The sequence below is a fragment of the Eschrichtius robustus genome, chromosome 6 (genome assembly GCF_028021215.1).
Source record: "Eschrichtius robustus isolate mEscRob2 chromosome 6, mEscRob2.pri, whole genome shotgun sequence".
Classification (NCBI taxonomy): Eukaryota; Metazoa; Chordata; class Mammalia; order Artiodactyla; family Eschrichtiidae; genus Eschrichtius; species Eschrichtius robustus.
The window spans coordinates 55383294-55407976 of NC_090829.1; the positions used below are offsets into that span (position 1 = coordinate 55383294).

Genomic DNA, 24683 nt, shown 5'->3' on the forward strand with positions numbered 1-24683 from the left:
CATGTGCAATAGATTCTCCTCTCCTTGCCCAAGGGAAAGTGCATTTCATGTGCTGTATGTTAATGTGAGTCTTGTGGATTAGCTTCCCAAATTTTGTCAATAGTTTGCTTGCCTAAAAAGGTGCTACTTTTTTTGTGTGTGAGGATACGAAATTTTTTCCCAAAGAATATCACAGAGGCCTGATTCACCTTAATTAAGTATGTTCATTCTTCTGTTGGACATTAAGCCTTTTAATCTTTCTCAGAGTTATGTCACAGGAAACTGTTTCTCTGTAGATCCAAACCTACTGAAAGACTTCCTTCTTTTACAAATTGCGCATGCATTATTGGGAGCTATTTGAAAGCCTCTGCGGTGGCCTTCTTGATGTAACTATTTCATTAACAAAATAGTGGCTGGAAAATAGAGTAAAGCCTTCCTTGTTTTTCAAATTATAGACGTTCCTGGAAAGTTGTGTTTAAATTATATTTTTATCAATGTCAGATATGCAATATCTTAATGTCTGATAGCTTTTAGCAAAAGTGACCTTTAGGTTTCTCTGTAGCCCTCTACCCTCACCCCTTACTCCCTCAGTAGACACAAATGATCACTAACAACTTAAATTCACAGATGGAGAAACTCTGGGTGACTCCTATTGTAATGAGATGAATTCTTGGCTAATGCAAAAGTAATCACTGTGATTTATCTATTTTTTAAAATTGAATTTTCATATGCTATTGCTGTTTGAAAACGGGGTACATGTATAGAGGTATCTTGTCTCTTACCAAGACCACTACATATAATGAAACTGATGTATTAAGAAATTAACTCACTTTTAATTTTCCTGCTTGAATCTTCTAACATCGTTTTATCATCCCCCCCTCATCCCAGCCCGTCCAGCTCCTGTCATGTTAACACATTGAATGAAAACTTTTATCCAATACTTGTTTAATTCATTTTGGTTGAGTTTAAGCCAAGAATTTAGAGAGGCAATATAGTACAGCCTTAGGTATGGGACTAGACTTGACTCTGAACTCAAGTACTAGACAAATGATTTAACTTCTTTCAGAATTGTTTTATAGATGAGGGGAACTTGGTATACTTATGGAATCTAGAGAGCCATGGTAAGGATTAAATGAGATTATGCATATAAAGGGCTTGGCTAACATTAAGCATATAATAAGGCCTCCAGTAACTATAACTATCATCACAATTATTATTATCTGATTTACATATTAGGGAGAATTTCTAAACTTTTTCAATAAGAAGACATTAGTGGGAGGGAGGAGCTTGTTAATCATTAAGAAAAACAAGCTTCTAAGGCTGACGAGGTGGGATTTGATGAGGATCAGCTGGACGATCTGAGGTGTTAATGGGAGAAGATTTGGAAACAGGTCCCAGTGATTTTCTCAGAAGGTACTAATATAATGTGAAACTCCTCAGGCTAAAGTTTATCCGCTAGAACTGGCTTAGTCTGAAGAAGCTAATCAGTTTTTCAAATTATATACAGAATGTCTAACTCCCATCATCAAAATCATTTTCTACTGTATTTGTCTCCAAAAAAGCAATTAAAAGAGAATCTTCTATGCTTTATAACTAATGACCTTGTTTATATTGCTTTAGTGTGGAAAATTTTTTTAATGGATTTGTCCCTTACAAAATGTGAATGTTTGAGATGAGATAATTTTGTACGGTAAATTCTCCAAAGAACAGATAGTGACCTTTGCTTTCTGTGTTAACCTATAATAGATATTTGTATACAGTTATTAAGAGGAATTATAAACATTGAAAGGCTTTACCCATGATATAAAGGATATTTATCCTGTGTCAATTAGTAAAAGCAGGTAAGGATGTTAGAGCTTTTCCCCTGCAATTAAATTTAAAATATATATTATATTTATGTATTGCATAATATACTCTATGTATAGTATGTAATATCTACCACTTATTGAGTGCTTGCTTTGCTAAAATTTTTATATTAGCAAATATTTTATATTACCTCATCTCATTCAATATTTATGATATCCCTATGAGTCACCTTTTATTATTAACACTTTTTTTTTTTTCTTCTGAGGATGAAATGTAGCTTAAAATCAAGTAGCTGATCCAAGGTCATAAAGCTAATAAATGACCAAGATAGAAGTTGACCTTAGATCTCTTTAACAGTAAGCCCATGTTCTCAACTATTACACTAAAGTTCGTAAATTGGAAGCCCTAGGGCCAGATCCAGTCCACGAATACCTTTTGTTTGTTCTGTGCTTTATTGAAAACTTGAATTTTTGGAAGAAATGGATTCCTTTTTTCCATGGAAACAATTGGCTAGATTGTGCATTATGATTACAATATTAAGAAGAATATTTCTTCAATACCTCTTTCTATCAAAAATTGGGAAATGAATGATTGATCAACCTAATGGGCCACATGTTTCACCAGACTTGTATCACCTCTATTACCTGTTCGGCCCCTATAGGAAGTGAGTGCATTATCTTTGCACTAATTTTGAGTAAACAAGTTAAAGTCGATAATTTTGTAGTCCTTTCACTTTAAAAATCATATATGCATTCTAAGTGTGCTAATTTATGCTCATATTTTTGAAGAAACTATCCATTTAAAATTTATTTAGATGATTAGAATTTCTGACAGTTTTTTTAATCCAGCAAGATTGATTATAAATCTTTTACACTCAATTTCAACAAGTAAATAATGATAATAAGAGAAAAATTACCTGTAGGAAAGTAGACTAGTGCCGTAGACAGCACTTTATGGACATATGGGATATTATTAGTTCTAAAATTATTTTTTGATGAAATATGACATTTTACAATATCTATTCTCAATATTTCATACTATCCACATTCCCACCAGCAATTTCTCCCTGTAGTTTCTCTGGATGCCTGTATATTGCATAGATTGCTTGAGGCACCTTTCATCTTTAGCTTTTTTGGCATCTATACTCTAATTTTCCAATAATTAAATTTCACAAATGTAAAGCAATCTATGGGTTTGCCAAATGTTAGAATTATTCCTTCTCATAAGATATTGCCTTGTTAATTGAAACGTCTCTAGTTGTAAACTTCATTTAAATAAGGTTTTTAATTTGTAAACATTGTTGCACCTGTTAGGAGAAGCATTCTGTGCAGATTAAATACAATGCAGAGATTGCTGAAAAGGAAATGAAAAGACAGATGCTTTCTGATTAAGAGTGCAATATTTATGACAAGCTGGTGGTCCAATGCACATTTCTTCTGTCACTTAACAGCTGTTTCACATAATTTTTGTTCCAGATCAGTATATTTACTCTATATAGGGCATGTCAGAGGGTCTGGCTTTCATGTATATCATGTATATCATGTATATCATGTATATCAAAAGATCAATCCTTGCCCTAGTAAGCTTTATATTACAGTTTGAAGCTCTGGTTTTTCACTCTGTTTAACCTTATATTTTTTGCTCTTCTGCTTTAAAAATTCCTTTTTAAACCCAATTTACCTCTATAATGGAGCATTTAACATTTAAATGATAATGAGATAAAAGGGTATGATAGCTTTTATATAGCAGGGGTTTTTGCATAATTGTTTTAATGCCCTTTGGTAACCCAGAAAACGAAAACCAAGTAGCCTAGGTATTTTGAAACTCTTATTAATTCTTTTTAAGTTAGATGAGTTTGATATCAATTCTGATTCTTAAACTGATAGACAGCAGCATGAGAGTGTGTATGTGTGTGAACTTTAAGGTAATTTTATGGGATAAAAATGATAATTTGTGCAGATACAATACACATAAACACATTTTGGAGCAAAGTAACTCATAGTTTACATGTTGATTCTTTGTTTTATTCTACTAAGTTGAAGAAAAACTTACCTTACTTAAATTAGAGATCATTCTGTCATTACATTTTCTGTTGGGAAATTAGTCACTGTCATTGTCATGTTAACAGATAATAAGAGTTCAAAAGTCAATTAAAATCTCTTGACTTGAGACCAAATAGTTTGTGTAACTATGCATAAGCTGTACTGATGTTTTGTGGTATCTGATAGAATTTGTTTTATACTGATAGCTATACAACTAATTAATGTCACTTAGAAATGAGATTTTACCTCTTCTACTTCAAAATGTACCAGCTGGAAACAGGATGGAGAGGGGGTCTTCAGTGTTCTCTCTAGCTCATTCCTTTTCTTTGTAAGTTATTTTAGGAAAAGGAAAATGTCAGAACAGAATATATGGTATGGTTATTTTCAGATCAGACCTGCTTCTTTTAGAGTAAAGGTTTCAAACATTTTGTTCTAAAAACCCATTTGCACTCTTTGAGTACTACTGAGCACTCCAAAGAAAAGAGCTTTTTGTTTATGTGAGTAATATGTGCAAGCATTTACCATATTAGAAGTTAAAACTGAAGAAATATATATAGCATTTATTAATTCTTTAAAAATATCAGTAATATACTTGTTATAAATTAATATAAATAACTTATTTTTATAAAATATATTACATTTCCCAAGACAAGAAAACATAAATGAGAAGAGTGCACTATTTTACATTTTGCCAGTCTCTTTAATGTGACTTAATACTTGGTAGCTGGGTTCTCATATCTGTTTCTGCATTTAATCTGTTGTAACGTGTTGTTTTGGTGGAAATATATGAATGAAATATGGTCTAATAGTCTTTTCATATAATGACAGACATTTTTCTTTGATACTATACTGAAATGGCAAGTATTAGTTTCCTAAAGGTTAGTTCCAGTATGGAATCTGAAACCCTATTAATGGACTTTCTGTACCTTATACACTTATGAATGTAGAAAATGAGAGTGAAAAAGCCATGTAATGTTACTATTACTATGAAAATAGATTTGGTCTCAGGGACACTTGTAGGTCTCTGGACCACATTTGAAGAAATACTGATTTGGGGAAATGGCCTTGGTTAAACTGTTCTATAGTAGGCCCCTCCGTGTCCACATGCAGAGCCTGCAAGTATGGAGGGTCAAACTCTACTACGTCATTTTATATAAGGGACTTGAACATCCATGAATTTTGGTATCCATGGGGGTGTCCATGGATACTGAGGGATGACTGTGCTTTATCCTTTGTAATATCTGACTAGCTGTTTAACTTTGCCGTTACAAGGATTTTTTTTTAATTTATTTATTTTATTTGTTTATTTTTGGCTGCGTTGGGTCTTCATTGCCACGTTTGGGCTTTCTCTAGTTGCGACGAGTGAGGGCCACACTTCACTGCGGTGGGCGGGCTTCTCACTGCAGTGGCTTCTCTTTTTGTGGCACACGGGCTCCAGGCGAACGGGCTTCAGTAGTTGTGGTTCGCAGACTCTAGAGTGCAGGCTCAGTAGTTGTGGCTCACAGGCTTAGTTGCTCTGCAGCATGTGGGATCTTCCCGGACCAGGGCTCGAACCCGTGTCCCCTGCATTGGCAGGCGGATTCTTAACCACTGCGCCACCAGGGAAGTCCCTGTTACAAGGATTTTGAACTGTGATTCTATATAACCTGTGTTTACCTTTTTTGGTCATCTTTGAGTATTACCATCCCATTCACCTGGCAAACAGCATGAAGTAGGGAATATAACACTCTCATAAACTGTGACTCTACAAAGGATTCTGTTCCCTGGAATCCTTCTTTTAGAAGGGAAGGTTAAACCCCAATCAACAAATCAACCGTTATAGAGCAGACTTGAAAAGCTTTGATTGTACAGTATATGAAATGCCTGTCACAGAGGGAGTGCTACTAAAGTTGCAGTATGCTTCCAAGAGCCTGAGGAGTAAACACAAGAAATTGAAATATGAGACAAATATTGAAAAGACAAAGAATGGAGAAACTCTTAAGACTCAACTGGATAATTCAAAAGATCACAGTGGCCACAGTCTAGATTGGGACTCAGACATATAAACAATCAAATAAGTCAGTACAGTAGACACTGTCTTAAATGACTTCCACTTAACCAATTTGTGGGATTCATTGACAATTTTCATTCCCTTAAAACATAATGATTAATGCTTAAGTCTTGAAGCTCATTGTAATGAGATCCTTCCTGAATTTTTGCACACTCTGTTCTCTCTGTTTCAATGGTACGTTTGCCTGGAGTCAGCTCTATTCTCAGACCTATATATGCCCTTTGTGTTTGTTTTTAGTAACTAGGTAATTTAATTGTTACATAAAATTACGAATCATGAGTATGAAAAAAATAACTTCTTAGAAACCTGTAGCGATAACACTTTAAAAGGTGAGTTGCTAATAAAGAATTGATGTGAAATGGTCCAGGCAACTTTCAAAGTTGGGGAAAATTGTAGTCATCTAAACACATTCTGCACTCAGCATACTTCAAAAATGTCTTTAATAACTCCACTTTAAATAAAAGGCAGCATGAAATGTAGATAATATATGACAAGAAAGAAATCATAGAACTTTATTCAACAGATCACTATTCAGAGAAAAGGCCTTGGCTTTACATGAAAATATTGGCCAATAAACATGCATGCACAGGTTTTCAATTAACGTGTAATATTTTACATGTGTAGTGTTTTGGTTTGTTTTACTGGTTACTTATTTGAATCAGCTTCTAAATATTAACCTTCTAATCAGTGGGACAAATCATATTGGCTAAGAGGGCTCTTACGTAGAGTGAAATGATGTCAATAGATAGAGGCAGAGTAGTATCAAGGAAAATCATGTTTAACAAATATTCATGTAACATTTGTGGTACACATTGTTTTGTTCTAAATCCTTTAAACTTATTCATTTAATTTAATCCTTGTACTTATAACTAGCACTTATAAGGAAGGTACTAGTATTACTACTTTCATTAAAGATGAAACTGAGGCACAAAGTGGTCAAGTAACTTGGCCAGCATCACACATCTATCAAGTGATGGAATTAGGATTCAAACCTGGCACTTTAGCAACAGATTTCTGGGCTCTTTTCCCTACTCTTGCACCATTTCTCAAGGTTTTTGAGATAAAATGAATTAGTTCTAAAATGCTTTCCATCTCCCACTGCATTCAGAATGCAGTGGAATGCAATGGTCCTTAATTCCTATTTTCATAGTTTCCTTTGCAAAGGTTCTAAACATTTCAGCTTTGATGACTCTCAAAGTTAGGTAACAACTGGAAGTGGGTAATATTTCTTAACTGAATTTAAAATGAGTCATAATTTATATGTAATGGCAAAACTGATATTAATGTTCACTTATAGTAGTTTATATATTCTTTTATAAAACAGAGACTAAAATTAGACTCTAAGCTATCCAAAGTTTACATTTCAAACAAATATAGGTAAATGGATTAAAAAGCATTAGAGGAAAAATCTGATAACACCGAACTGCTCTAAACCTGAGTATTTAGTTTCCTAAATTTTAAAAATAAAAATTGAAAATGGTTTTGCTCATCTGTTTTTTCCTTTGTAATATGATATTTTAACTGTCCATTTAATGTGAAGGCCAGTAGCTTTAATATGTTGTATTTATTCCATCCCCTGTTTCCTAATTTTATTTCCAAGGTAATTTTGGAAGATGAGGGGATGGACAATTTTGTCTCTCCTAATTTCAATGATAATGCCACATTTCTTTAAGTAGAATATTTTGACATCTAAAACTATTTTGGAGACTAATTAGATGAATTTTTTAAATGAATAATTAAAATGTTAAGAGCAGTATTGGTACCCATATGCTCTAACTATAAACTCCAGAAGGAAATGGCATATCTAGAGCTCACATAGCTGTGGATGGTGACTATGGCCATGAATGAATTTCCTTCTCCATTCTCTCCACAACTTCTTCATACTATTTTATTTGCATCTGGAATTGCAGGTCTTCTCTATCTGTTTCACAGCTTAGAGTGTTTCACACAGAAGGTTACAGTTTTGTTTTTTAAATAAGCAAATGTTTCTATAGAAACTACAAGGAAGGATACAACAGTGGCCTTGAAGTCTCATAAATGTTAAAATATAAAAACATGCATTGAAGCCAATGCTACTTAGCTTATACAGTTTGCTATTGCTTCCTCATGAAAGTTCTGGCTTTTATGTTAGTCTCAAGAGAGCTTTCAGTTGTCTTCAGTCTCCTTTCATGATGCTTCCATCCCTGTGACTGTAAATGAATGGAAAGAATTCTGAAAGAGAACAAAGTATTTATCAGTATTCTCATTGCTACAGTCTCTTGTCAATAGCTTTAGCATGGAAATTATTCTGACCCAATTTTCCCATATCAGTGAAGAACATTTTAAATCTAAATAGTGTAGTGTTTCTGTGGTATTAATAAGTGGGCAAAAGTAGGAAAAATAAACTGTAGCTTTAGGCACATGGTCGTTTTCAGTTTTTCTTTAAATTAGTATCTTGTCACTTTATTTTTATTTACTGGTAATTCTTATCAGAACATTAGAAATTTTACACATACTCCATGGTTAGAGATAACTTCTAATGTATGACTCAGATATATATATATATACATATACACACACATATATGTGTATGTATATATATGAAAGTTGAATTTTAAAAAATTTCATGTTAATATTGCTGAGATCTAGTCTTTGAAACAATAAAATCAGATTAGGACATGGATCATGGCAGAACATTGAGGTTAAATTCAGGGCACATCTTCATGCAGTGGCCATACGGCCCAGGTTAGGAATGGTTGCTCCATTGACAGTCACTGGTTTGCAGACTCCCACCAGTTCAGGGGTGACTTTGGATAATCAAAGTGGTCACAGTGAAATCAGAGGCCTCTTTGGTGAGAGGATGGTCCCTAAGTGTGGTGGGTCCAGAGGTGTGCCTGGCCCGACTCTCTCTGATGGACTGATGGAAAAGAAGCACTCGTAGATTCACTGACCTTTAGAGCAACACTGTTCATTGAACCTAGGTGGTTTAATCCATTCCTCTGTAGTACAAGGAGATAGAAACTTAGTGGGATATGGTACTTGACTGAAGGAGTTAAGAAGAGAAAGTACAGACTTAATTCTCCCTATACCCGACCAGTTGCTTCTATCTACAGCTCCTCCCTCTCTTCTAAACTCCTATTCTGTATGTTCTATTCATTCTCTCACCTCTTTTCTCAAATTCTCTCTCCTTTTTAGTCTGGCTTCTTCCACATTTTCCTACACATATGGTCTTTCTCTTCATATCCTTTCCTTCTTTTTTCATCCCTTGCCTTTTCTATATAATCTTCTACTTCCACTCTTTTTGCCCCCCTCCCCATTTTCTTTATTTTTAATTTTTTAGTTGACTCTGAAATTTAGTCTGTTTCAGTTGACTTGATGTCTTTAATTTGCTTAAAGGTGAAACCATATCCTGGTTTTCCCCTAACACTATGAGGCAGTAGTATAAACAGAGGCCATTATACCATATGGCTAAATACTAAATATTTAAATGTTATAACTCAAACTAAAAAAACTCTTAAATAAAAATGCTCTTTCCTCATGATCTGACAAATACATGTTTAAAGTTATGAGGAAGGAAGGTTTGAATTTAATGTTCTTAGACTCCTGAGAATCCTGTGGCAAAATGTGATGACTGAGGAAGAATTGGTCCCCAGCCCCTGACCCTTGATCCTTGGTCTACACTTTTAAGCACAATCCGTAGCCACCATAAACATCTGTTCCTCACTTACTCCCTGGGCCTATGGTCATGTACCGGAAGCACAGTCTTCCCTGAAGGTAATGGACCTGAAGAAGAGGGCTGCCCAATCACTGGAAGCAGATCTGGGGCCATCTGAGCAGGGAATTCTGAGATTCTAGAGCTCAGGGTAGCTAGAATTTGATCTAGAAAGGAAGTCATAGACCCTGAGTGGACACATCTGCCTGTGTTGATTTAAGATCTAAAGACCTTGGAAATGAAAATGACTAAAGTCTAGACCCTAAGCTTTAGGTATGCCAAACTATAGAAAGTCCTGGTGTAGGACAAATAAGTATTCTTGAATAAACCTGCTCAAATGCCTTCAGTCTGTAATCTAATAATATGAGTCGTTAAGAAAACTTAAGATTGAACCAGTTATTATAGGATCTTTGGCAGTATCAGCTAGGTGTTCGCCTAACCTGGGTTCTAAAAGGTGTCACTATTCAATGGGTGTGACCTTGAGGCTATGAGGTACTCACTACAGCAAATTATTTCCATGGTATGGTTGAAAATATGTTCCAAACTTTCAAGCTTAAAGAGGCATAAAAAGAAGTAAAAAATTGTCAAAATGAAGAGTCTTCAGTTAAGGAGACAGTGTCTGGGAGGTATGTTTTAAAGCAAAAGTTAATTTAAGAACATTTTCTAAACAAAGGAATACATGATAGAACCTTGAACAAACTGAGCAAATTTCAAGTGCTAACTCTCTGCCATCTATTCCATTTTAAAGATTACGACCATGTACTACTGTGAGAAGTTTGTAAAACTGTGTGTGTTATGAGCCCCAAATGGTGTGTATATGCATACCAACATATTTTGAGCAGTATTTTGAGCAAAAGTATATTTGGATATTTTTTAACAGAGGATCATTAGAATTTCTGTGTTTGATTCTTAGTGAGACAAATATAAATTCTGAACTAAAACACAAGTCAGAAAACTGGAAAGAAAGTAGGGAATGTTGGTTAAGAATTTAGCCAGAATTAATTCAGTTTTCTTATATTTTCTTAGTAGCCACAGTTCTTTTGGTTATATCTTGAAAAGAGAATCCTGCTATGTAGCATAATATAAATAAAATATTATACCAGAAAGCAAAATAGTTATATTCTTTGCTTGAAACATCATTATTGGTAATATTACATTTGTGGATGGAAACATTTTTTAAATTAATATTTTGATCATGGTTACTATGTGCTTACAAACCTTAATTCCTCTCCATCTTTTATTCCTTCTTTCCTATCTTTAATCAAATGTTGATCATACTGTGTATGTATTGTTCTCATTTATTTAAGATAATAATATAGTTTCTCATATTGTTTTAAAAAATAATAATCCATTGGAGGGAACACTCCCAAATTCATTCTCTGAAGCCACCATTACCCTCATGGCAAAACCAGATAAAGACACTACAAAAAAAAGAAAATTACAGGCGAATATCTCTGATGGATACAGATGTAAAAATCCTCAACCAAATATTAGCAAACCAAATTCAGTAATACATAAAAAGGATCATAAAACCTAATAATCTGTAATATAATTGTATTATAATTAATACAACTATTCACCTATTATTGGATAAGTTTGCCTGCATTGTTTTGTTATTATAGATAATCTTTTGTGGAACATTTTTAAACTTGATATTTGTTTCTCTTTCTAGTTCTTCTGGGATATATTTCTAGGCATAAAGTTTGTGTCAAAGTATTAATATTTTAAACCCCATATTGAAAAGACCTTCCTGAATGGTGGCACATTTTAAAACCTTTATGGTAGAGCACTAGCATGTTTTTTAATCTCACTCTTGCTAATAGTATGCATTAAAAGAAATCTTTGCCAGTCTGCTGGGTAAATTTGATATCCCATTGTTTTAATTGATTTCTCTTATATTAACTTATTCAATATTAATTTACTAAGTTATGAAAATATTTTGTAAGGATATCCAATGTAGAGTCTGTATTTGGAAATGAATATGTTGGCATAGATAAAGATAATTAAATCCCCTTCCTGATATAGAAATAGAAATAATATGGCACAGATGTTAATTGCAGGATCTACCCTAAGACATGATAAATTTGTAATTAATTTAATAATCAGTCCCACGATGATATTTTTAAAGGAGTCTATGTTTAAGTTTGCCAAGGCATGAATCTTTCTGCAAATCAACATACTCACATTTTGAAGGCTGAGCTTCAAGAAGCTTTAAAGCATCTGGATTGTTGAAGCTAGAAAATAGAAAATGCGTGACAACTAGGTTGACAGGTATCAGATTGCCTCATGAAAGTTCCAATATATTGTTCCAAACTACTGCAAGGAAGTAGTATATCCAATTCCTTCAACAAGGTCATAGTAGTTGCTAAGAGGGTGGGAGAGAGGGGACAGTGAAAAGAAATGGAGTTAAACATGTACATAAATCAGAGTTTAATGATTCCAAGGTCATAATTTTAAACTTACAAGTATTTGCTTTTAGTACTGAACAAAAGTATATGTGTGTGCTTAGGGATGGGGAGGGGGTGCAGGTTGTTAAGAGGCCGAGAGCATGATTAATGTACCTGTCTAGTGGGCACGCCACCCCTTCAAAATAGCTGGTGCTGTTACTACACTATGATTAACCTGTAAGGCAACAGAAAAATAGACCTGTACCACATTGCACTCTATTATTCCCTGATGTCATTTTTCAAGAAGTGCCATAGGAAAAATGACACTTCATCATGGGTGGATGGGTGGGTGGGAAGGGGTTAGTGTGGGAGATGGAAGAAGGTATAGTTTTCTGAATCTCCATGCTATTCATGATGTCTCTATTTTGTCTGTTTTATTATTGGATTCTGTCTCTGCTTTCATATATAATATGAAGCATTTCTCTGAAAATGAGGAGTGGGCTTTAGCTTATTTTAAACAGAAGATATAATTCTGATGCTAAAAGAAATACCTTATTTGTAGGCCTAGTAGTTTCCTAAAAAACATTTGTTAGACTTGTTTATGTTTGTGAAAAATATTTCAGAGAAAGGAAATAACGGAAAGGAACAAATGTATGATGGTATCAGGAAAGGAATTTAAGCCTTCACTTCCTTAAAAATATTAATCATCATCATCAATTAAGTTTAATTGAGCACAAACTATGTGCAGAACACTCTGCTATGCATTAAGAACAGATAAAGCTATGATACAATCCATGGTGCTCAAGGGATTCATAATCTCTTTAGAGCATCCAGGCATGAGCATAAACAAATAAATGGCAATAAAAAGAAGCCAAGGCTCAGTGCCAAGTGATTTCTACAGATAGAAAGGATATCTGAGCCATAGCAAACAGAGTGATTCATTTAATTTTTTCATTATTTTTCTTTTCTTAGAATTTACATATATATTTAAAAACTTTTAACATTACCATAGATTCTTGGACACTTTATGAAATACAGAGGCACACACCATAGGTAAAGTAAATCTCAAGAGTACTATGGGTGAAAAATAAAATCTGAAACTATACCTGTCAGATGATAAATCAGAGAAAAAATTCAGCAGAGAGCAGGTCTTACAAGTCTACAAACCCCTGTGCCTTTCCGGAGGTCAAAGTGACAACACCAGGAGTACAGTTATTCCATAGTAATATTTAGGGTCAGTTTCTGGAATCATCCATTTATAAAGGCATCTATAAATAACATCCTTTGAATCCAAACTTCTGGAAATACCACCTCCCCAGGACATATAGTCATAAGCCCATCCATCCAAACTCTTCTAATTCTTTCCTTCCTTCCTTCCTTCATCCCTCCCTCCCTCCCTTCCTTTCCACTGGATCTGTCTTTTTTATTTTTTTATTGAAATATAGTTGATTTACAAGGTTGTGTTAGTTTCAGGTGAACAACAGAGTGATTCAGTTATATATATATATATATATGTTCTTTTTCAGATTCTTTTCTCTTATGGGTTATAAAATATAGAGTATAGTTCCCTGTGCTATATAGTAGGTCCTTGTTGGTTACCTCCGAGCTCTAATTCTTGAAATTATTGTTGACTATTTTCTTCTTCACACCCCAATCAATTCTTCTAACTCTTATTTTTGCCAGTCACTCTATTACTGAGTTCAGTTTATTTTTTCTTATTATGTGTCTCGTTGTTATCATTTAATCTCTAATAGTTGCTGCCTAATTCAGGCCATTCATTACTCCACCACATCTGGACTTTGTTCTCCTAATTTGGAGACTTTCCTCCCACCAGTTCATCCTGCAAACTGCTCAGAAACTAACCTCCTGAAAAGCTGCTTTGATTACTCCCCTCCTTCCCATTCCTCTCTCTGGCATAACAACCTTCCACATTTTCCAATGAATAAAGCTTAATGGTCCTGTAAGTAACATAATCCTTCCCTGGAACACAGCCTTTGTTTTTCTCATTCTCATGACATCTAACAGGGTAATGCCTTGAAGTTACTTGTATTCTCTTTTTCTCCTAATAGTATATTATACTAGTTGAGGCTATAGATTTTGTCCTAACCATCTTTGCATACTGCATTTTTACATAGGATATATCAATAGAACCATGAAATTAATTAATCTCTACTGAAACAGTGTATTTGTTTCTTGGAGCTGCCATAACAATGTACCACCAACTGGGTGGCTTAAACAACAAAAACATATTGCATCGCGGTTCTGGATGTTAGAAGTCAAGATCGAGCTGTCAGTAGACAGGGTTTGTTTCTTCTGGGGGCTATGAGGAAGAATCCATCCCATGTTTCTCTCCTAGCTTTTGGTGGTTTGCTGGCAATCTTTGGCTTTCTTTGGCTTGTGGCAGCATAATTCCAATCTTCACACGGGTTTCTCCCTGTCTCTGCCTTTGTGTCCAAATTCCCCCTTTTAATAAGGGCACAATCATATTGGATTAGAGCTCACCCTAATGAGCTTTCTTAACCTGTTCATCTACAAAGACTCTATTTCCCAATAAGCCACACTCAAAGATACTGGAGGTTAAGACTTTAGTATATTTTTAGGAGATACAATCCAACCCGTAACCAATAGTAATATATCACCTTAATGTGTACTGCAGAAGATTTTTTTTTTTACGAAATCAATTTGTAGATTCTCACTTGACTATGTTGCTATTCTTTTATCCCTGAAAGTGTTCATTTGATCCTGTGAACTGCATGTAAAATGTCTTCATTTCCGTTCCTTCTATTTCCCCCTTTTATATCTTTTCCGGTAGATTCAGAACACTTGATATTAAATTTCATTCCAATTCTTTTAAAATAACTTTAGCAGTTTGGGTCAGGAGGCCCTGATAAAATACAGAAGTATTTCCAAGTGACACACTGTACATTTGTTTATGTTCCAGTTAGCTGGGTTCATTGGTCTGCGTTATTATCTAATCACATTACTATACAATATTGCAAAGTAGAAGTCTGCATAAGCTTTCCATGATTGGTCATCGTAGAAAATAGAATCTTGATTTGCTATGGTTCCAGATGGTGTCTTGCTTATAATAGTTTAGATTTAATCACGATCATTATAAACTAAATGAAGCTAAATTATACTATTTTAGAGAGAATTTTCATGTTGTTTGCAATCATAGGCTCTTGCAGAAGGCCTGTCCTTATCCACTGTAGTGACAGGAATAGATTACTGTCGCGATGACATATTTTGAATGTTGCTGTTTTCTTTACTGTAAAGAATTACTCTTTAAAATTAGTGTTTTCCAGTTTTGAATGTTATTTATTTGCTATTTATCTTTTGAACACATACAAGTAGAATACATTTTTGATGTTGAGAAACTTGCTATCCAGTAACATGACAGGTATGTTGAGATTATTGCTAACATTATCAATTTGTTTTCAGAAAATATTTTAGTGTACATTAGTATAAAATATCCCTAGTTTTTAAAATTATTTATTGGCAGATATAAATTCAGTATGCAATATTTTATGCTAGCTGTCCAGAACCTAGCTCAGTACAGCTTACAGAACATATATTTTTACCACCTAAGTCATAAAACTTGTTTTCCATATCTTCAGTCAGACTTAACTACAGGCAAGAAGAAGTGGAAAAATTGTCTGTCACATTATTCACAGGTCAGACCAAGACACTGTAATACCATGGCCCACTAAGCTAATTTAGAAGAAAAAAATGGGAAGAGGTTTTTAAAAGATGGCATTTACATGTAATATATGTAGAAGAGTTTAGGGTTTTGACAGTTGGAGATTGTATCCTCTTTAGAGAGAATGCATAATGACTTTTATTTCTTTTGAAATATGCATAACATCTTGAAGGTAACTTTCAGCTCACATTAGCACTTTTCAAAGCAAGTTTCCCATTTCTATTAGGGTAAAGGGTACAACATACTTGAACTTTGAATAGAGTGAATGTTTGCTTATCAACAATTCAATCATTTTCCCTCTTGTTTGGGACTTTGACTACATTAATCTATGAGGAAAAACCCTACTATGGACATAAAAGTTGAGGTTTTCCATTAAGTCTCATACCTAATCATCCTTGTAAGAATATATCTCTAATGCTAGCTAAAGTATGGAATGCTGTTAAGATCTGTTAGTGGAGATGAGCTTATGTATAACAGTGTGGCTTTTGGAGTCAGGCTCTCTGGATTTGAAACCCAGCCTTGTTTCTTACTGGCTGGTTACCATTTGCAAGTTAATTTTTTGGAGCTATAATCTTCTCATCTATAAAATGAGTGTTATAATGATACCTGCCTCATGATGACATTGAGTATTATATTGGGGTTTCTCAACCACAACACCATGACACTTTGTGCCACTTCTTTGTCCTGTGCTTTGAGGAATGTTTAGTAACATTGCTGGCCTCTGTTTACTAGATGACAGTATAGTGAACCTCTTCACAACTGTGACCACCAAAAATATCTCCACATATTGCTAAATGCACTCAGCAGGGCAAAATCACTTGCAGTTGAGAATATTGAATGAATATCAATATCTATGTTTATATATAGAGAGAGAGCTTTGCATACTTCCTGGCACATAATAAATGCTTAGTAAACTTTAGCTCTGATTATTACATAACAAACAGACATTTATAATATCTTCTTTGAAGAGCCATACTATTCCAGAACATGAGCACTTAATAAATGAACTTGGTAAAGTAGCAGGATACAAAATTAATGCACAGAAATCTCTTGCATTCCTATACACTAATGATGAAAAATCTGAAAGCGAAATTAAGGAAACACTCCCATTTACCATTGCAACAAAAAGAATAAAACACATAGGAATAAACCTACCTAGGGAGACAAAAGACCTGTATGCAGAAAATTATAAGACACTGATGAAAGAAATTAAAGATGATACAAACAGATGGAGAGATATACCATGTTCTTGAATTGAAGAATCAACATTGTGAAAATGACTATACTACCCAAAGCAATCTACAGATTCAGTGCAATCCCTATCAAACAACCAATGGCATCTTTCACAGAACTAGAACAAAAATTTTCACAATTTGTATGTAAACACAAAAAACCCCAAATACCCAAAGCAATCCTGAGAAGGAAAAACGGAGCTGGAGGAATCAGGTTCCTGGACTTCAGACTATACTACAAAACTACAGTATAGTACTGGCACAAAAACAGAAATATAGATCAATGGAACAGGATAGAAAGTCCAGAGATGAACCAATGCACATATGGTCACCTTATCTTTGATATAGGAGGCAAGAATATACAATGGAGAAAAGACAGCCTCTTCAATAAGTGGTGCTGGGGAAACTGGACAGCTACATGTAAAAGAATGAAATTAGAACACTCCCTAACACCATACACAAAAATAAACTCAAAATGGATTAAAGACCTAAATGTAAGGCCAGCCACTATCAAACTCTTAGAGGAAAACATAGGCAGAACAGTCTTTGACATAAATCACAGCAAGATCCTTTTTGACCCAGCTCCTAGAGAAATGGAAATAAAAACAAAAATAAACCAGTGGGACCTAATGAAACTTAAAAGCTTTTCCACAGCAAAGGAAACCATAAACAAGATGAAAAGACAACCCTCAGAATGGGAGAAAATATTTGCCAATGAAGCAACTGACAAAGGATTAATCTCTAAGATATACAAGCAGCTCATGCAGCTCAATATCAAAAAAAACAAACAACCCAATCCAAAAATGGGCAGAAGACCTAAATAGACATTTTTCCAAAGAAGATATACAGATCACCAACAAACACATGAAAGGATGTTCAACATCACTAATCATTAGAGAAATGCAAATCAAACTACAATGAGGTATCACCTCACACCTGTCAGAATGGCCATAATCAAGAAGTCTACAAACAATAAATGCTGGAGAGGGTGTGGAGAAAAGGGAACCCTCTTGCACTGTTGGTGGGAATGTAAATTGGTACAGCCACTATGTGGAACAGTATGTAGGTTCCTTAAAAAACTAAAAATAGAACTACCATATAACCTAGCAATCCCACTACTGGGCATATACCCTGAGAAAACCATAATTCAAAAAGAGACATGTACCACAATGTTCATTGCAGCACTATTTACAATAGCTATTACATGGAAGCAACCTAAGTGTCATTCAACAGATGAACGGTTAAAAAAGATGTGGCACATATATAAAATGGAATATTACTCAGCCATAAAAAGGAACAAAATTGAGTTATTTGTAGTGAGGTGGATGGACCTAGGGTCAGTCATACAGAGGGAAGGAAGTCAGAAAGAGAAAAACAAATGCCGTATGCTAATGCATATATATGGTATCTAAAAAAACGGTACTGTTGAACCTAGGGGCAGGGCAGGAATAAAGATGCAGACATAGAGAATGGACTTGAGGACACGGGGGGAAGGGGAAGCTGGGACGAAGTGAGAAAGTAGCATTGACATATATATACTACCAAATGTAAAATAGATAGCTAGTGGGAAGCTGCTGTATAGCACAAGGAGATCAACTCAATGCTTTGTGATGACCTAGAGGGGTGGGATAGGGAGGGTGGGAGGGAGGCTCAAGAGGAAGGGGATATGGAAATATATGTATACATATAGCTGATTCACTTTGTCGTACAGCAGAAACTAACACAACATTGTATAGCAATTATACTCCAATAAAGATGTGGGAAAAAAAAAAAAAAACATGAGCACTCTCTCTGTTCTTTCTCTCTCTCTGTGCATGTGTATATAAATATATATCTGAATATATGTATGTATGTACATATATGTGTACATGTGCATTAACTATTTTCCAACTATTTTTCCAAGTAGTGAGGGGCATAGTAAAACAGCTAATATCTACTGATAATTATCAAGTGTCATTAGTTTTAATGTGCTTTGACACTAAATATTTTACGAATTACCAAAAACTTGCAAAAGAAATGGACTTAAATTATCTCTCTCTCCTATGTGACCCTATAAGAATAAAATACATACATAGCAAATGGCATACAGTAGAGTGAAAATATTGTTAATCATTATACAACATTAAAGGATTGTGACCAAGTGAGGATTTTTAGCTCTAACACCACAGTTGGGTCCAAAAAAAATTGTCTAAGATATTTTTTTAAAGTGCTACTTTATTCCTAAAAGCCTAAAATGAAAAGTGGTGTGTGAAATTGTAAAAACTGGTATTTGGTTCCAGTATTTCCATTTTCTTAATGTTAGTAATAGCAGTACTTTGATTTGTTTAGTTTTCTATATAGTTCAAGGCCATTTTCCTTGTCTCATATAATTACCTCAGCTGTGCTATTTATGTAGGGATTATTTCAACCTTCTTCTAGACACGTAGACTAAGACAGAGGTCATACTCCTACTAAGTGACAGATATGGGACAGATAAGGTGACTCAAAGTCTAGAAGTTTCCCCAATACCCCACAGGTCTTCACATGTTTAAGCAGAACTCCTACTAATAGCTATTTGCTACTCTGAGAAACATAGCTGGCCTTCTCACTTGTGGAGACTTTTCCATATATCTACCTTTCCTTCTCACTGTTTCAAGTTACTTAATCCTTCACAGTACACTCAAGGGTTAGTCCCCCTAACAGGCTTTGGTAATGCTTTCCATGAATTGTACTCTTAAATCTTCCCCTGGACACTCATTTAGTTGAGTTTGTAGTAAAAGCACACTGACATTGTTAAGGTTAATGACTCAGTGTTTTATAAGTTGAAACACATTTGAGGTTAAATTGATTGTTTGGATCGTTTTATTCAACAATGTGAAGGTCTTGAGTGTGGGTGTTACTTACTGCCTTGGAAGAACATCTTTGTTACACACTTAATGGTGTGGTATCAATAGTGATAACATAATAGCAAGCCCAGTACTACTCTAACAGTGTTTCTGAAATGTGAGCTATAAAATTTACTGCTGATGAAGTTACACTGGCACATAGGTACTATATGATAACATACATTCATAAAGAAAATTATATACTACATGGTATGCTCATTTGAAATCTTGTCACATAGGAATCATTATTAATTCCACTGTCCCAATGAGAGTATCGATGATCAGAGGTTCAGTCTCCTGGTCAAGTTGCACAGTTACTAAATGCCAATAATAATAATAGTGATGATGATGATAATGGCTAACATTTATAGAGTGGCTACTAGGTACCATGTGTTGTATTAAATGTTTTATTATCTGTAAACCCGTTGCTTTATTAGAAAGTTTAAGTAGCATTTTATGGCTATGCACACATTAAGGAGGAGTCTGAAGCCAGGCAGTCTGGTTTCAACATTCGTTCCCTTAGCTTCCACCATACATTTCTTCCTTATGCTTCCTTCAAAGAGCTGGACCTTGAGTCAAGCCCTCCAACTTTTTCTGCCTCTAGATTGTTCATTTGTCTGCCTTCCTCATTTTAAGTCCATATGTTGATTGACCACTCTATACTAGTTTCTCAGAACACTGGTGGATAAAAAACTAATTGCATATAAATATTCTAAGTTGCTTCTCATTGGGAAAGATAGTTTTTATTTAGTTGTGTATCTCCAGTGCTTAATGCACAGGCTAAGGCACTCAAGAAATGCTAATGAATTCACCTAACCTTTTTAATTGGGATATTCTCAGGAATTTTTAAAAATATTTGTGTCCTATTCCAAATAAATGACTTAGTTATGGGCATTTTTATGTACCATGTTAGGTCAGTACTGGAAAATTTTTTAAAGGTGGAAGAGCATGCAGACCTTTAGGTACATCTGAAATTTCACGGTATAGGTAGTTTTCTTATCTTAATAACATGTAAACTGGCCCTTCTCTAATCTTTTTTTTTTTTTTTTTTTTAAACATCTTTATTGAAGTATAATTGCCCTACAATGGTGTGTTAGCCTCTGCTTCACAACAAAGTGAATCAGCCATACATACACAATACGCTCCCATCTCTCCTCCCTCCTGCATCTCCCTCCCTCCCACCCTCCCCATCCCACCCCTCTAGGTGGTCACAAAGCACCGAGCTGATCTCCCCGCGCCACGCGGCTGCCTCCCACCAGCCATCCACCCTACATCCGGCAGTGTACACATGTCCATGACACCCTCCCACCCTGCCACATCTCACCCCACCCCCTCCCCATATTCTAATCTTATTCTAATAAATTATTCCTAACATGTTATATTATTATCACAAGAAACATAAGGAACCCCAAAGCTTCCAAATATTAAAAATAAATGAACAAACAATGTGATTAAAAGCATAATCTCTATAAAAGGATGAGGATAAGGCTGGCATCAGAATTCACGTCTGCAACTTAGAGGAGTAGCAGAAAATGAGAAAATATCCTTAAAGGTTTTAGAGAATATTATTTTCAACCTAGAATACTAAACTTAGTCATTCTACCAATCAATTGGGCAAACAGAATCAAGACCTCTCCATTGCATGAGCTCACAAAGCTTACCTCTCATGCATATATTCCTAGAGAATTACTTTAAGACGTTATTCAACAAAATGAGGAGAAAAACAAGACAAAGGATGATATGGAATCCAAGAAACAGTGACTCTGATTCAAAAGGGAAGTGAATAGAGGAAATAGAAGTGTGGCTATATAGCCATCTAAAAAACACAAATAGTCCAATTAGAAGCAGAAGGACAGAGGCATCTGGAAGGGTGCAAAGAAATGTCAAAAGCAAGTGTTTCCTAAAAACACTAGGAAAACCCAAAATTCATATAAGAAAGTTTTAGTTCAAATATGAAACCTTCAATTTAAAATAGAGTATGAAATCAGTGTAGATCGAGTAATAAGCTGACAGATATTGGGAATATCATGAAGACAGAAAATATTTCTTCACTCCATAAGAAGACGAAAAAAAAATTCAGAAATTCCAATTTGGAAAAGTAAAACTAAAACCAAACCTAAAGCATGATCAAAATGTAAAGGTGACTAAAGTGTATCTTGATTTTGATCAATAAGTAAGAAAAGAAAATCTATATGAAAAGTATTTTTCAGAGGAATGGGTTATATATCTTACTGGTCAGAAGCATATGTAATTCTGACATCCAGTTTGGCTCTAGAGTGAACAATAGTTACATAGTCAAAATGTTCTACATACTGTTTATTGGTTTTCAACTTTTAGAATAAACCTATATATAAATAATTTAATTATGGTTATACAACAGAATATAAATAATAGAAATCTTGTCAATATAAAAGTAAGAGTAGTAAATGTGACAAGTTTGGAGATGAAAGTATAGAGACATTAATATATTAATCTTACAGGAGGAGACATTGAGATATGATTAATTGTTGATATACCTAAAAATAGAGATTTAAGTACTTTTGAGGTTTTTAAAGATAAATATTTAAATACATGCAGGAACAAAAAATAGTGTTTATGGGGTACAAGAGTAGGAAGTTGATGTCTGTTTATGAATGAAATTCATCTTTATAGCACAAGGTTAATAGATTTTTTTAAATGTACAATTAATAAAGAGTAGTACTAGCATATGATTCAGGAAAATATATAAAACAATCAGGATAACTCAAAACAGAAGCTCATGTGTGTAGTAAATAAAACTAATTAGTTACTACTCTGATGATATATGAGTAAATAAAGTATCAGAACTAGAAGGAGAAGAGGAAGGGAGGAAAGAAGAAGAGAAGGTAATTCAGAAATTGAGAGAGCAGAAATGACTCAGTCAGTTCACAAAGCAGGAGTTAGAATCCAAGAGTAAGAAAGGACGTGTTGTAAGCAAAGCTGCTGTTCGATATTTGTTTGCTTCCTGTATGCTTTATCTTGTTGCTGATTGAACAAAATCAGGAGCTGAGAGTCTCTGTAAACACCATCATGGAAGACAGAAGATCTAGAAATGTATTATTTGAATACACTCCTTCTGCAATTAATGAAGGTAGAACATATGTAACTTTATTCACTAACAATGTTCTTTTTACTAGCTTAGGCTTCATTTGACCAAACTGGTATCTTTATTTTGATGGTACTACCCATCACTATGTGGACAAATCAACATCATCATAGAGAGAGTTTAAGATAATTGCCTTCATTTAATTGCTTTCATTTAATATCACATAACTAATTGAAAGTAACATTTAAACACTGTTAGCTAATTATTTTATGAGTGCAAATCTTAGGTCCATATCAGCTGGGGAAGAGCAGGACAAAGTCATATTCCATAATTCCTATTTAATTGCAGTAAAAATAAATACCAGATATACCATATGAAATTTAAAATTTTGAAAACTTAAATCAAGCTGTATGTATCTTAAGGATTTACACCAGTATTTCTAATTACTTTGAACATCATTTATAAGATACTCAGTTGTATGTCCCTGGCTAGAAAGAAAAGTTCAGAGAAATATAAATATATATATATATACACACACATACACATATATATATATTTATCCCTCGTGTCTCAGTATGATGTATGTACATATATATAATCTTAAATTCTAAAAGAATCTCATCTCATTACATAGCAGATGTTTCCTTTTTTAAGGTAAAAACCATCACAGAAAAGTATTAGATGAGCTTGTGGAGAGGTTTGGAAAGCCTTAATATGTTAGCTTTTGGAAATGTAAAACAAATTTATTTTTTCTAAGTATCCCTTACCAGTTTCTGCTCTTCATTTGCCTTTTGTCTCACAAATGCATTTTAGTCGTAACCACACTTGAGCCAAGTAACCAGACCATGTGCCATTGTATTATATTCTGTGACAAATGGACCTTGTTTCATTTCAAAGGATTTGAACTTGAAATCACTCCCAACAGTTTTAAAGCAAATGTCTTTCCTCCTGTCAACAATTGCCTAATTTAAACTTCCCATCTGCATTTCTAATTATGATACAGAAAAATCTGTGTCGAACAAAGAGGTTTTTTTTTTTTTTTTCCCTCTCAGGAAGGACACATTTAGGCATATGGCTAAACAGAGGTAGCATTCTTATTTCACACCTTAAAAATGCCTTCTAATCATTTTTTCTTGATTTTTTTAGATACCTGAAGTTTACTTTTAAAACTCATTTTAGTATTCTTACACAAGTTTCCATAACCATTTATTTATAATGTTTCAAAATAAAATTGAAATAACTAATAGCATGTTATTCAATATCAAAAATGTAAAATATATATTTAAAAGTTATTTCTAAAGTCTTATATATGTACTTGGCAAAGTGAATGCCTTTCTTTATGTTTTCTTATGCCAAACAGTAAAAAGTTTTTTATTATTTTTAGTTCTGTGATGTTGGACACATTATGAAAAGTCCCACTTTATTTTTATACAGTGATTGAATATAATGCATGTGTCAGGAACACAGAATATCTGGTGATTTGGGGCAAGTTAAAAGTTCACAGCAATATACTGACATGAAGAATGTCAGAATCTGGCATTTTAGACTTTTTTACTCTTAAAACACCTTGAATAGATTGAACACAGTGAATAAGTCATGCTATCATCCATAGAAATATTTATTGTTCTAGAAGTTGATTAAATGGCTGGGTATATACCCACACAGTAGCTGGCCCATGGCTAAAAGGAGGGTTTAATTCCTTAACACATAAATTTAATACCTTCCAGAAACACCAAACACCAAAAGTAAAAATCAGAGCATTGACTTTGTGGTTTTATAGTATCTTTAGCTATAAAACATCCTTTTAGTAAAGATATATAGCCATAGATATATTGTAAAGTATTTACAAGAAGAAAGTACAGAAATAA

The 24683-nt window shown here is 34.2% G+C and overlaps 1 protein-coding gene across 15 annotated transcripts in view; it reads left to right on the forward strand.

Annotated features, from left to right (window-relative positions):
* Nucleotides 1-24683, forward strand: part of NAALADL2 (N-acetylated alpha-linked acidic dipeptidase like 2) — a 1511782-nt gene that overhangs the window by 1239044 nt on the left and 248055 nt on the right. The gene's annotated exons all lie outside the window — the stretch shown is intronic.